Source organism: Dufourea novaeangliae, unplaced genomic scaffold (assembly GCF_001272555.1).
Source record: "Dufourea novaeangliae isolate 0120121106 unplaced genomic scaffold, ASM127255v1 scaffold65, whole genome shotgun sequence".
Taxonomy (NCBI): Eukaryota; Metazoa; Arthropoda; class Insecta; order Hymenoptera; family Halictidae; genus Dufourea; species Dufourea novaeangliae.
The window spans coordinates 2,419,356-2,434,312 of record NW_015373961.1 but is presented as its reverse complement, the minus strand read 5'-3'; positions in this window follow the sequence as shown (position 1 = coordinate 2,434,312).

Here is a 14,957-nt window from a genome sequence, read left to right as displayed (position 1 = left end):
ATAACATGTTATTTTATTTTCATTTGAAATCATTCTTAGAAATAATTGTGAAATTGTTTTTCGAAATTATATCAGGTGACTAGGTATGAGTTTGGTTTACTGACATTTTTCTGAAGAGTAACACCCTTCTTCCATCTTCCACACCAGTGGAACGATTATTTTCTTTTGCGACAATATTAGATGGACCCAAGCAATAATCTTTCACGGATGAACTTTTCGAAGAGCGGGTTCTGCTCAAAGCAAATTGCTGTAAAGATTTTTTAAAATAAAATCTTTTTGTTGCGTATTATTTTGAATATTATTTCTTTTGCTATATTTGAAATACAAAAATAACTAAATAATTAATTATTAAAAATTGCTATTATTTAAAATGAATCGATAATATTTTCATTCTCAAATAGCAGTATTGAAAATAAAGTTCCGAAATAAATTATTTCAAATAGTTATTTCTTATTTTCATTTCAAATCAAATTTGCCCAGTTCTGATTCAGGGGAATTCGTTGCAACGGAAACGCCGATGACCAGCTCCAGTGCGAAACCACGACGATCTTACCCAAACTCGTCCTTGAAATCGTATGCCCGACATTGAAATCGAATCGGTTCACCGATTCACGGGGAACAGAGTTTTCAACGACTTTTCGCGTTATTTGGAGAACATGCAACCGAGCAAAAAGATTTTTCCAGAGGAAATCGTTATGGAATTAGCTCTGCTTCCGCAAACTGACAATGAGAACGAAATCACTAAAGGAGGACCGGCGATTTTTAATTTGCTCGACTGTCGCGTGAGAATCACGCTTGTGAACAAAGAAACCCTTCTATTTTTCTATTCGGTCCGATGGATGGAAAAGGGCGACCTGGGAAGATCGTCGTCGTTCACATCGGTCAACGCAGGGAATGTTTCCCATACTTATGTGTATATCCATCGACGATTCTTAACCTTTTTGCCGCCTTAACGCTTCGAATTTGATGGAGTTCAATTCAATACATAAGTAGAATTAGCCTTGCCTGTGCCGTTGTTCTCGAACTGCTGTTGCCATTCGTTTCAGAATGTTTCCAGAGCAATTTTCTTCGATACCAGTATGGAGCACGAGCCGCATTAGGTTTTTTTTCTGTTGCTTTTGGTCCTCTTGGTCGTAAGTTATTCGTCGATCGTAAGAGGAACAGAACTTTGCCATTTGTTCCAGAAGCAAGGCAATGGAAAGATCGTGCAGACCGGCGGTGCTCGTATGCAATCGAACGAAATCGAAACGAGGAGCGATTCTCGATGCGGCCACTCGAGTAACTATCAAGAAGGAAAGAAATGAGATTTCCAGAGCCGATGCCATCGACGTTCATCGTAACGCGCTTGTTGTTCCTGATCGATCATTCAATTATTCGGGAACGTGCTTACGGCTGCTCTCTTAATTCTCGGGTATCATGCGTATATCGCAACATCGAGATATCGGTGTTTTAAGGTTAAGAATCGCCGATTCATCGATCTGCGAACGATCGTGCCGGATAACGCGACTCGAGACAATTAATCGAAAACGAACAGATTTAAATTTACTTATTCATATGTATAAGCGAGTCACGCGGAACTAAGAGGTTGTTTTAAGTAATTTTTACATTTTCAAGGGGAATTATAATGGTAAGAGATCGAATTCAGCTTAGCGAGACTTTCTAGATGCTTTCCGTGTAAAATTCTCATAATTAAACTTCGTCGGGCTAGAGTATCCTCCCTTTCTCTCTCTCTCTCTCTTCAAGTTGCCGATGATCCAAGGGAGAAACGCGTCCAGTCTCCCGTGAAACAATTTATGCGAAAGGAAAGAAAGAAAAAAGAAATGGAAAACGATAAGGCGGTAACGCGCCTTCGACTGGTTTTTCCGAATTTGATCATTCCCTCAAAGCGTACTTCTCGTGAAGAAAATGTGTTTTCGTAAACGCTCGATTACAAATTAACCGAGGAGAGATCGGGAGAAGGTAGAGTATCTTTCACAGTTAGAAATTCGACTCGATACGAGAACAAATTTCGTAAAATCCTTGCCTCGCCGTTCGATACTATGGAAGCACTACGGAAGTCAGAGTATCGATGCGTTTCGACTGATCTTCCACCTGCTGGCTTCTCCTTCTTTGCCCCTTTATCTCTCTCCCTTGTTCTTCTTTTCCTTCTCCCTTCTCTCTCTCTCCCACCCTACCTCTCCCTTTTATCTCTGACTCGTTCATCGCACCGACAATTTTAAAGAAAAAAAATCTCTTTACAAATAAAGTTAAAAGGAACTATTCTACTATAGCGTAACTAAATATTTTTAAATGCTGCAAATTTAAAAACGCTATTCTAATGCGTACCGTTATACTTGTATCGCTACTTGTATCGCTGCTATTACCGCCTAGTTATAATACTAAACGCTAATCTACTGTTACTCTACTTACAAACATCGTGACAAACTTTTTTCCGTCTGAAACGCGTTCTTGTACTCTCTTTCACTCGACTAAACGTAAAAGCAAACTGTACCGAGGAATGGTATTGGAAAAAGGCGCTTCTCAATATAAGAGACGCGTACGCACCGACGAATGCGTGTGAACACCCACGAAAAATATACGTACACCCACGCACAATATACGTACACAAACACACACTCAGAGGACACGGACATAATTACATATACAAATAGACAGTGATACACACGAAGTAACACGTGTGCATTTAAGAAACGTCAAGGTCATTGTTTTACGAACTTTCTGTGATAATTATTAACAATCACTAAATACGAGGAAAATCACTTATTGCGAGGTGGCAGAAAATGTTTGAATAAGTGCCGGATATGTACAAGTATAGTAACGGCGAATGAAATCGCGGCGGAAGCAGGAAAATAAAGAATGGAAGAAAGAAAGAATGGTAGAAACCGCGATACTGGATAAAATGTCTTGTTATGTGATAAACATTACTGTTCCGTAGTTTGTTGGCGATTCACGAGTCCGTCGACGATACGGTTTTTGCGATCGATCAACGACGGAAACTGCACGAGAAGAAAATCGAAACGCGACCTCGAAATGTTGCTCGGTTACCACGAAAATCTAAGCGCATTGTTATTTTGTATGGTTCCATGCGTTTTTTCTAAATGACGACGACGTCGTGACACACGATAACGATGGTGATTAATAAAAATAACTTGAAGCACACGTGAACTCGACGTTGTTCTTTTCGATCCTTTGCCGGTTTCATTGCAAACGTTTCTACGCGACACATCCTTAAAACGTTCCTGTCCCTCAAAAATATCGCATCCGTTGCGCCTGTGCGGAATCAATATCGGAGTCCACGTCGACGATTTCTTCGATTGTCATCTTTAAAAATGTATATCGCCAACCGCTGCGCGCGCCAAATTCAGTCTGTGCAATTCTTCCGCGCGTTGCATATCCTCTCGCAGGCCTTTTATTCTCAGTTGTACTTCCTGAATCGCCATTTGAGCGATTTTTACCTTCAACCGCTTCTCCTCCGTCTGTAACATGGAATTATTTATAATTTATAGTATCCACGGGATTCCTGTCCGCTCGGTTCGTTGAAATGCGGCTATACGAACTTCGAGTTGCTGCAGAAGCAATCGATGCTTCAGCTGGTTGCGACAGTCGGTCAAGAAAACGTAGCCCCTCGATCCAAACGGATCGTTCCTGGCGTCGGAACCTCTCGGCATCACGGTTGATTCGTTTTCGTGATTCTCGACGGTAACAGGCGGTGGATTCCTCTTTGAAAACTCTTCGACCGGTTTCCCTTGTGTCGAACCGTTCCCGATACGTTCCAACGAATCGCAATCCTCGTTACCTGCTTCAAAGTAGTTCACTTTACCCGAGAGTAAAAAACGCTCGTTATCTTGGAGATTGTTTCGAGTTTATTACTTTTCGGTGACAACGTTCATTGGAATAGACTCGAAACTAATTCACTTTGCAATCGCTTACTTGCGTTAATAGTTTTTTCGTTTAAATTCGCAGGCACGTTGCCATCCATTACATCGTGCGAGTCGCATGAATCTTCGCAGATGCGTCTCTCTTCGCTAGCTTGCCATAAAACATCCGCTGAAATCCAAAGAGAAAACGCTCGTGACTACATATTCGACGATAAATTCGAGTTATACTAGTCGTTTGGAACACGTAACAAAGGCTGGTTTTACCTGGCTTTCTCGTGGGCAACGATATTGTGCTCGAATATGCTTTGTGCGTTCCATGAAGTGCGTTTTTAGAGGAGCTCTCGTTATTCTCCGGATAAATGACAGATACGGTGACGCTATTGTTCGAAATTTTTGCATTGGACACTATGATACGGTTTCTGGCCTTGCGATCATTAGTCGGCGACGTGGTTCGACGATCGTTCGCGAGGATCTCCTTTTTTTCGTCCGAGCAGTCCTGCTCAAGATTCACACCTTCCGACGAATTTCTTTCTCGTCCATCGTAGTCGTTCGACGTTGCATCTTCGTCGATTTTTTCCATCTTGATTTCCGAGGGCTCTTAAAATGAGGGACATACGCACCCGTTAACATCGATCGTCGTATCGGTACGCGATAATACGGTTATATTAGTATTATTATTATTAATTTATTTAACGGACAATAAACCCTTTGGTATACATGTGCAGAACGGAAAATGAGATGTACAATTATAAAATTACAAAATGAAGAAAAAAGAAAACGAGATCTTTTACCTAGATATAGAACTGCAATAACATTACGCCTGAAGGTGTGGAAAGAATCAAAAAAGTCAAGCTGATTGCTATACAGGTTAACATTGGTGATTAACCTATTTATGCATTTAAGCTGGTCATTTAAAGTTCTCTGAAATTTCTATCATTTCTCACGATACGACAACTTGATACAAGTGTAACGTTTCTTTGTCCGACTAATGTTAAACTCGTTAAAGTCCATAAGAGCGTTAACAACGTGCTCTCGGGAGACTAGGGATAATCCGGAAATAAAAAAGAAAAGATACCGATGAAACCGTCCGAAGCATTCGATTTCCGGGATGATCCTCCATTGGCGTAGTGAGTTTCGTAGGGCCGGCATTTGGATTCGTTCGAAGAGCTCTGGTAAGCATCGGTGAACGATCTAAGACCATTCGAAATTTCCGTGAACTTGGCGGCAGGACGATTTTCAACCAAGACGCGATATCGATTCCACTCGGATAACTCGTTCGTCTCCGGGTTCAAAGTTTTTTTAGTTTCCTGGAATATTTTCGTATTTAAGCGGCTAAGAAGACTACAGTAAATTCAGATATAGAATAATACTTCAGATGACAATTTCAGTGATTGGATGTTTCGAACGAAGATTTCGTAAGAGCATCAGTGTCGCGATAAAATGACAGCTGACAGAAGATTAGAAAGGGAAAACACGAATACCTTTCCCAGCGCCCTGGCCTTCTTGCAGTGGTACTTGTAATTCTGCCAATATTTCTTCAGCTGGGCAGAGGTCTTACGCGTGAAGCCTTCCTTCTTGAACTCGTTCTCGATGGTCGTCCAAATTTTCCGACGGGCGAGCGTCGAAGTGCTCTTGTCCAACAACGGGGCGTACTGTTTCATTATGGACAGTAAATGCACCCGTTCCTCCTTATCGAATTGATTCTTCTTTCTGTCGGTCTCCGACAAATTACGCGGCATTCTCGATTAATTCGATCCGGAAACCAATTCCGTGTCGACGCGATGACTCGCTACTCCTCGAAGGGCAGTTCCTCGATTCTTGGCTGTCTTCACTGACTGCGAAAACCGAGCACGTGGCTTAAGACCGTAAGATCGTTTAAAGTCGCAGTCCGTCTTGTCGGAAGTACGACCACTTTTGTTTCAACAAAACAGATCGACGAGAGCGATTCGCTCTTCTTTTCGTCACGATCCGTCCTTAGTAGTTTTGCCCGTCTTTTCTCCGTTCCCGCGAAACAAACGACGCTCGACCCGCACCTCGTCGCGCCCTATTACGGAGGAACTCTTGTTCGATGCAAGAGTCGTACGCGCGCACTTCAGATCATTGATCGTGTGGATCTGATCATCATCGTTGCACACGGGACGATCGCGATGTGCTCGTGACATCTGGTTCCGAACAAGTTCACAAACATCGTTATTATCCTTATTGTCATTGGTATTATTAAATTTTACTCGTCGTGTTCTTCGAATGCCGATTTCGGTTCGATTCTGTATCAAGGGTTCCTACCACACGAAAACGAACGTGTCGTATAAGCCATTCGGCTGTAACCTTAATCACCCACGGTATCTGCTATACCGATCGTCGTCTATTATTTCCACGTATCAAATTTCTGTCGTAACATCGCAGCGATTTCTTTTTTACGCGCGGATAATATTTCGCGTATTCACGCTAAAACTCCTTTCCTCGGAACCAAAAAAAAAAACTTTTACATCTCTTCTGTCCCGTTTCGTCGAGGAAAATTGTTTTCCCGCGCGAACCGCATAATTTGCGACGGGACGCACAATGGGCATCGACTAATCGCGCGAAAGAGATAGAACGATCGAGACGCATGGTCGGGAAAAACGACGCGACCGCGTCACACGTTGTCTCTCGGTATTTGCGCGGACGAACTCGGTTGCGGCTGGGAAGCATTCGGTAATTATATAGACTCAAACCTCTCGACTTTCTACCGTTCAAATTTCGCCGCATCTCGTTTGCGAACGTTGCCTCGATGTATCGTCGGTTACGCAATACGTACTTGTTAGTGGCGCGAGCGGTAAGCGGGTTAGCGTCAACCACGCGCATGGTGCTCCTCGAGGTAAGTCCCCTGGAAATATGATAAACAACGTTTACCACGATGAGAACGAGGCAGCAAACAATTGCGTCTGGTCTGATTCGATTCGCCCCTGATTAAGTAATATTTGTGCTTCGAAGACAACAGATTTCAATGATGGTTGCAAGGACGCCCACGAACTTAGTCCCAAATTATGCTTACCCGTTTTACATTGTTAAACAGGCAGACAGCGTTATTTCAAACATCGCCGATCGAATGGAAAACTAGTCTGACTGGGCGAATTACGCAGATAAAAATATTTTGAGGTAACGAACCTAATCTAACCTACCGAATAATGCATAACAGGTTTCGAAATGTCTGCTTTCTCCAGCGAATAAAGTGCAACTATGCAACGTTTGTTCTCATGAGAGTAGTCGAATTCTTTTCCCTAGTCAAACTTGATTTTCGGTATCCATTCTCTTCCCGATTATTTTATCCGAGGTTAATATTATCTGGTCACACAATTACGTAAATTCTGGAGAAAGAACACGGAAACGAACTGCCTAATTAATCATCGAATTTGCACATGTGTTGCCCGCACTCGACGCCTCACTCGAACTTTACGACTTTAGCCGACGAGTAGACCATGATGTCGCTGTTTCGCGGTGGTTTCTGATGCAAATGGAAATATACGCCTTGGTAACGCTTATTATTCGCTGTTTTTCGTAAATAACATCCATGGACGCGTATTCTTTGCGCGAACGTGACACGTATAGCATAAATCCATACAAACCGAACGCTACCATGGACCGAGCCAATTAAAATTAATTACCGCGTCGTATCCGCGTAATCTCGTTAATTTCCCGCGGGATGTAACGTTATCGTTAACATTTATTAGATATCCCTCCGGTTTTACCATCGGATAGAAGGCTGTACGCATGCCGTTTATCGTCGATAGATTAATTTTCTCGATATCCCTTGGATCGTGCTTCCGACCCAGCGAACGGCTATCCACCCGATACTTCCGATAGAGGAGAGGCAATTTTGTCCGAATATAGGAGACTGTACCCTCGCCAGCAAACTCGGCTTCCGCTAGGGGAAAAAGTGGCGTAAGAGTAAGATCCTCCTAACACTTAGTAAACTTAATTCAAGTACTGAAATAAATGTTAAAATAAATGTTAGTTTGAGATAAATTTTCGAAACTTTCGAAACCAAATAGTAGAAGGCCCTTTCCCTATCCCACTTTTTCCCTAGCGGAAGCCGAGTTTGCTCGTGAGTTTTAACATTTTAAAAAAGTTGAACGTTTTGTCGACGAAAAGATTCTTACCAACGTTGTCCATCCGTTTACGTTTCGTTGCTCGTTTTAATTACGTTGGGTTGTTCTGTTGTGCACGGTGACGATTATTAGAACTTGAAGCGCAATAAACGAATGGCTGTCTTTTGAAAAAATTTAAAAGTTAGCTCATTCTCAAAGTTTAGATAATTTTTCATTTAATTCCCATTATTCTACATTACATTGTTCTCGTGTCAAATTTGACTTTGCACGAGGACAGACAATAAATCTGTGATCAGGAATCAAGACTAGAGATTTGAATCGCGAGCATATAGCGATAGAATCGACCGAGGAGTTGACGTGAATCGGCACCCGTGCTGGAAGTAAGTCCTCGTAGCGCAGACTCCGCCCTAATTAATAATTTCAAGTTTCTAGATGGAGGTGTGACGATGCAATCTCGCTTCTGGCGAACCACCGACAGCCGATTAATCCATTAAGAAGCTGTGACTAAGAGCATCGAATATGAGTAATGGATTACCGCGAAGTTGGAGGTTCCTTGTCCACGGGTTACCAGCGTTAAAAAGAAAACACGATGATTTCAAGGTTAAAATCTTCAAGTTAAAGACCCTATTACCCATTACGTTCGCAGAATATTAATGAAATTTTACAGACCACTCTCGAGGACGAAGGAACTTGTGTGGGCACTCGGTAAGGCGAATTAAATTAGAACCGAGGCGTAACATGGACCTCACAACCGAACGCTTCTCAATGGAACAGTGCCTTATTCTCCGACAACAAACATTCACTTCGCGTATTGAATCAGAGAAACTTCTTTCGGCAGTTCTATTGGCACGCGCGCAAGTCTTCACACACGTAGAAAGTTGGTAGTTTACCGAACATCGTTATTAGAAGAAACGGTTTGAAAAATTACGAGCAGATAAACTTCCGGCGAGCAGAGAAAAGGATACCGCAGTTTGCGGACGTTATTACGGTAAAAGTTTGCAAGCGTTTGTAATTACGCGGCCTTAACTCGAGTACGATATTAATTTCGAAGTAGATCGCTCGATCATCTCGAACAGTTTCGCGAACGAGTAACGAGCATTTAAGGTTTCCGTGCCAGTATTTCTGTAGGTATTTTTCCAAACTGCTTGCGCACATTACGCATGCACTAAGATTTATGGAGGATTCTTGAAGAGAGAAAGAAATCCGATAAAATGGAAGTCGATACCGACAAGCGCCGCGATCCAAGAACGGAACGGAATGAAATGGGAAGACAGCTGGATCGATCGCGTACAATTTAATTAAAGGAGTTAATTCACCGTTCTCACTGAAGGTAGCGTCGTAGTCCCGGCTTCAGCGAGAACAATTCACGAACGCCAATAAGGTAGAATCCCTTCTTTACCAACCTCGATCAAAACGACCGGAACCAAACTTTATTTCGCAAAAAGGGATTCGAGGTTTCACGTTTTCTTCCAAACTCGAAATTATATAGTAAAAAAAGTCGAAATTAGTTGCACGCTATGACCGACTTCACGCAGAACCATCGAAACGCTCGTGCGATGCCGCCGAAAAATCAAAGTAACTACGTGATTGGCTTCGCGTTCCCCGAGGGGCTGGATCTTGAGAGTTTTGCGCAATATTATTGAAATGTGTAATACTATAAACTTAAACGATGGGTATAATTCCAGACGCAGATGCTATTTCGCTGCGCGACTTTCTCTTCAACGTTCTTGTCGTCATCTATGTATTCCAGGGTCATTTTGTTTCGGTGGTCCACCATCGTTTTTTTTTCAACGTGTTTCTAAAAATATTACCGAACTGCTGAAAATATTCGTTCTTTTCGGCCACGTTTTTCCAGGCACGGGGATTGATCCGTCGACCTAGTTTTCTCGGCATTTCGCGTGGTCCATTCAAGAAACATTTCTACAAACCGTTTCAAGAATAATATTTATTAAAATCTGTGGGGGAATTAAAAAAAAAATAATGAAACATTCAGAGAATGAGACCCAAAATCTCTTTCACGAAGCAGAATTGCGCGTCCGTTTGATCGATGAACCCATTGTCTTACCGTGCCCACTCTGTACACTGTCGATCAATATAGTTTCGCTTCCCGAAAACGAGTTCTATAGATTAAAGGGAGATTGAAAATGGCACTGAAACGTATCACGAGTCAGGGATCCTAACGAAAAGCTGCGTTTCCACGCGTAAAGGCGGAATTTCACTCACAAAGCAACAAAGCAGCAGAAACGGTAAAGCGTTTCGAGTTTCGCGTTTACAACCGGGCTGCGATCCGTTACGGCTCCGAAACGCGCCGAGTAACCGATTTAATTTCATGTTATTTTCTCATTAATTCACCTAATACGACTACCTCGTAATTACTGTCGTAGCGCCGCTGCATTCTAAATTACTCGCTGCCATTGCGTAAAGCAAGGATTTTTAGTGTCGTTCCCGGAATCTTTTTGTCGCGGTTTGCCACAGGTAGCAACCGCATATACCGACCTCCATTTTGGTTCAACCATGTTTTCTTTGACTCTAAACATTCGTTTCTATATAGCGATCTCCTGTGAGTCTACTTGAAAAAGAGCTCCGAATTGATGTACACCTTCGAAGCCTATCAGGGTTCGACGACTTTCTTACTTTGGAGTTTTACATGACTGATCAACAGTTGCGAAAATGTTGTTGGTCCTAAATCTTCGGAAGGCATTAATTGTCCAAAAATAAGAATTCTATTAAAACAGCCTCTGGCCTGTTCGCTGCTTCCTAACGACATTTCGAAACGTCCTTAAAAACACGAGATTATCGTAAATGACGCAACGGACTGATACATCTCGAAAGTTTCAAACATCGGAGAGGTTAATATCTTGTGAGTGGAAAGCACCAATACGTACATCTTTCATAACGATTACTTAGTTGCTCAAGCAAGAGTATTTTGGCAATATTACCGCGGCGCATCTCCTCTATATCTTTTAACGGTCGTATACTTTTCAACTCCTTGCTCGATAACAATCGAACTTCAACGTAACTTAGGCTTCCAAGAGACAAAACGAGACACACAAGAATAAGGTTACGTACCTCAAATATGGAAGACGCTGCACCTTTCGGATCATAACAATTTTTAGACTCCCTTTTAATTTGTTCGTTCGATGGTTCTCGGTGAATCGGTGCAATCCACGTTTCCACATGACTGAACAGTGCAACGCACCGTCGACAGCCTTCCTCGTAACGCGACACCTTGGTACAGTACAATGATTGGCCGATCAACGGGCAGAATGGTAATCTTCGAATCGATACGACATAACCTACAGTTACTTTGCTTTTCGTACCCGGAAAAGTGTCGACGCGCCTTGTAAGGGTCGCAGAAAACGGTAATCGCGTCTAGGCACGCGTTCGGACATTATATCTTGATTACCGTTGGACGTGATTTCGACGTTCGTTGTCGGGCTTCGCGACTTTGCCAATGAGAAAAAACGCACCGCGCACAATCGATGCAACGCGTTAACTTTGCACAAACCCGATTTTTTACAATCTAATCAACTTATCGACGCGAATGAAAACGTTAATAGTCTGATAGAAAAATTGATCGAAATTTTTGTTTTACAGGAGTACTATGCCCGTTTATTTACATTAAATAAATAAACAAAATCTGTGCCACGTTAATCGAAACGTATGGTTACCACCATTTGCGAAACAAAAGTGCAATTTCTTCGAGGGAGCTAAAGATTCTGTTCGCAGTTTAAACGCTATCGTTCAATCCTAACCTATCTAATACCATCGTGGTTGGAGTATAATCGCGAGCAATCACTGGTTTAATTGTTCGTTGCATAATACGAGATAGGCAAACTAAAAGGAATACCTTACAAGTTGTCCAGCGATGTATCTGTTGAATTTTAGAAATATTCCGGTTCGTTTGAACAAATGTTTCGTAGCAGGATCCGTGCATTTGGATTTAGTAATTCCTGCCATTGGAGGGTCAATCGACGTTCGATCTACGTGCAGCGGGAAGCTGATTTGCGGAGTTCCCGTATGGTGGCAAACTCGACCGTCGAAGCTAATATCGAGGAAGAATCGATCGAATCCAGGAAATCGAACGAACCCGTCGTCGACGTTTGTCGCCAGCTAGTGATGTTTTTTTTTTTCCAACGTTTCTTGGACCCGGCGTTGATGATACAATTACAGCGGACGACGGTGATGGCACGCTCTTTCTACAGACCGGCTAAGAAAGGGGGTACAATACCTATATAAGCTTGAATGAAGATGCTCCCAGCTATTCACTCTCACCTTTCTCACAAGCGTGCGCACGGCGCGAATCTTCCGGACGAATCGCGAGGGAAGATCGTCTCTCGTCGAAAGGATTTCGCTTCGAGGTGAGTCTTGCATTCGATTCTCTCTATCGATCGTACATCCGTGGTTTTTCGAAAATCGTGATCGTCCGGAACAACTAGACGTGTAACGACTCGAGCATCGTGGATCCGAGCAGACGCGGCAACCGGTAGAGAAGAAAAAAAAAAAATAACCGGGAGAAAGCGATGTCAATGAATTTCGCTGTTCGTCGTGCATTTGCACGATTGTGGCGGCACTTCCGTCAATGGGAATCGCTCCGGGCGAGTTTCGACTTTGTTTTCTCTCGATGTACTCGATGCTCGTTTGTACAGGTAACGATTCGAAATAAACACGACTTCGACAGCAAAAGATCGAGGGAACGCGAACGGTACAAATCCTGATCGCGCGTTTAATTTGAATTTCTTGTATTTTCGCGCCATCCAAGATACGGTATTGCGTCGTAATTTGATTTCTAACAAGTGCAAAGTATTTGGAGTAACAAAATTATCATTTGCTGTATAATAATCACGTACACAATAACTTTACAATTTAATGTACTCTTCGATAAATGACGTTGAACATCTAGTGAATCGATAGCTGCCTAATTTGATTTATTCGAGTTCGAGGAACCTAGATCTTTTCTTGCAAAAAAAAAATTCATTTACTAGGACAGGAGAGAGAAACGGGTTTTTAATCGTATAGACTCGTTATTGTGGTTAGACGTTCGCGGTAGAAACCTGTGTTTCGTAACGTCATAGCGTAATTTTAACTACGCTAATTGTCTGGCGTTTAGCGTTCGTGAACTACAAAACGGTGAAAGCGATCGATTGAGCGGTTGCGTTGATTTTCCTCCCGACGAATGATCGTGATCTACGCTTGGCAAGGTCCCACCTAGGTAATACACGCGCGCACATCATAACGAGCACGCTTACTCTGAGAATTTGCGTTAAAGGTGAGCGCGGGAGATTATGACATCCCGTTTCGGTCCCTACACCTCTAACAACACGTCCTCGTTACGTGGACAAACGCGTAGACGCTGCCTTTTGTCTCTCATAAAATCGGGACCGCGCTCGATTCCACGTATTAAGGTGCGTATCCATTTGTTGCGTATCGTCGTATTGTGTCACCATAAATTTCCATACGTAACCTTGCAACGTTTTCCCGTCCAAATAAATACACAACGGTGATTGGATACGAGGATACGCAACAAGTGGATACGCACCTTTATACATGCGTTTCTCATTCTTACTTAAAACGACCGTCAAATGAAACATCGACCCATTCGAATTTCCAATGTATCTTTCGGCGACAGTTCGAACGAACAAACAACGGGAAAGAAAACTTGTAACTACGCGTGGGCGACAGCGAGTATCCGTGCGAATCTGTCAATGGAGCGAGAACGAGAGACGACGATAGGCTCGTTTCCAGTCTCGAAGAAAGCGAGCAAATAGGCGCGCGAAAGACGAACGGTGTTATTCGTGGCGCGTAAAGTGTGCGTGATTCCCTCGAGCGCGAAATTATGCTCAAGGTCGCCCCATAAAGAGTCGAACTCTCTTACGTGGGCGAATTTTGATAGAAACACCGCCTCGAGTGGGACATGGCAATAATTCGACCATGATCATTGTCTCTTTTCTCGCAACCTTTGACAACCTCCGCGAGAACGTGTCGCAAGTTACATGGTACGCGGGGAAACATTTATTCACGCGTTCCTCGCCGAATATCGTGACGCAATGGCATCGATAAGAAAAATTCAAGTCCCCGATGCCGCAATGAACCTCGCCTCCGGGGTTCAGTCGTTTTCAAACGTGTTACCGCCTCTCGGATAAAAGGACTAGCTTACCTTCGCCGAGAGAAACGCGTCGGGGAATGTTTTTGATTTATCGACGCTAGTCTGTGATGCAATCTCGAAAACCGAATCGAAATGGAAATACTTGTCTAAAGAAATCGTTGTTTCGCGTACACTTTGCGGCAAGAACCATCGACTCTGAAATGAAATGAAAAGAATGAACTCGTGTCGCGTTCCCGATATTTATCTTCTAACCTCAGCAACGTCTTCGACATCCCAAATGCCCCCCGGACTTTCTCCTATCGGAACGCGGCGAAAAAACGGATTCCCTGCCGCTGTGACTTCGCGAGTGATCTATTTGGCAGGTACAGTGGAAAACGGAAAACGCAATGTCTTTCTCGGCTTAACCCTTTCGTTGCCAAATGACTGCGTATTGTAAATTACGAAGTAAAACAGAATCATAGAAAACTGTAATTTCTTTCAAATATGTCAAGAGAGTTTATTGATCAACGATAAGAAATATTAGGTTTCATTATGAATGATAAGATTATAATGAGAATTATTATACATAACTGTGATAATAGTAAACAAGGCTGTCAAATGGCAACGAATGAAAAAATGCCATTAGACGGTTCCAATTGTTAAAAACAAACTCGGCTTCCAGTAGGGGAAAAAATAATGTAGGGCTTAAAGCCTCCAACTGCTTGGTAAATTTATTTCAAATACTGAAATAAATGTTAAATCAAATGTTAATTTCGCATAAGTTTCAATAACTCCGAGACCAAGTGGTAGAAGGTCTTTCCCTTAGATCACTTTTTCCCCTAGCGGAAGCCGTGTTTGCTCGTGGGTGTACACGAAAGTACAACAAAATATTTCTTCGGAAATTTTTCA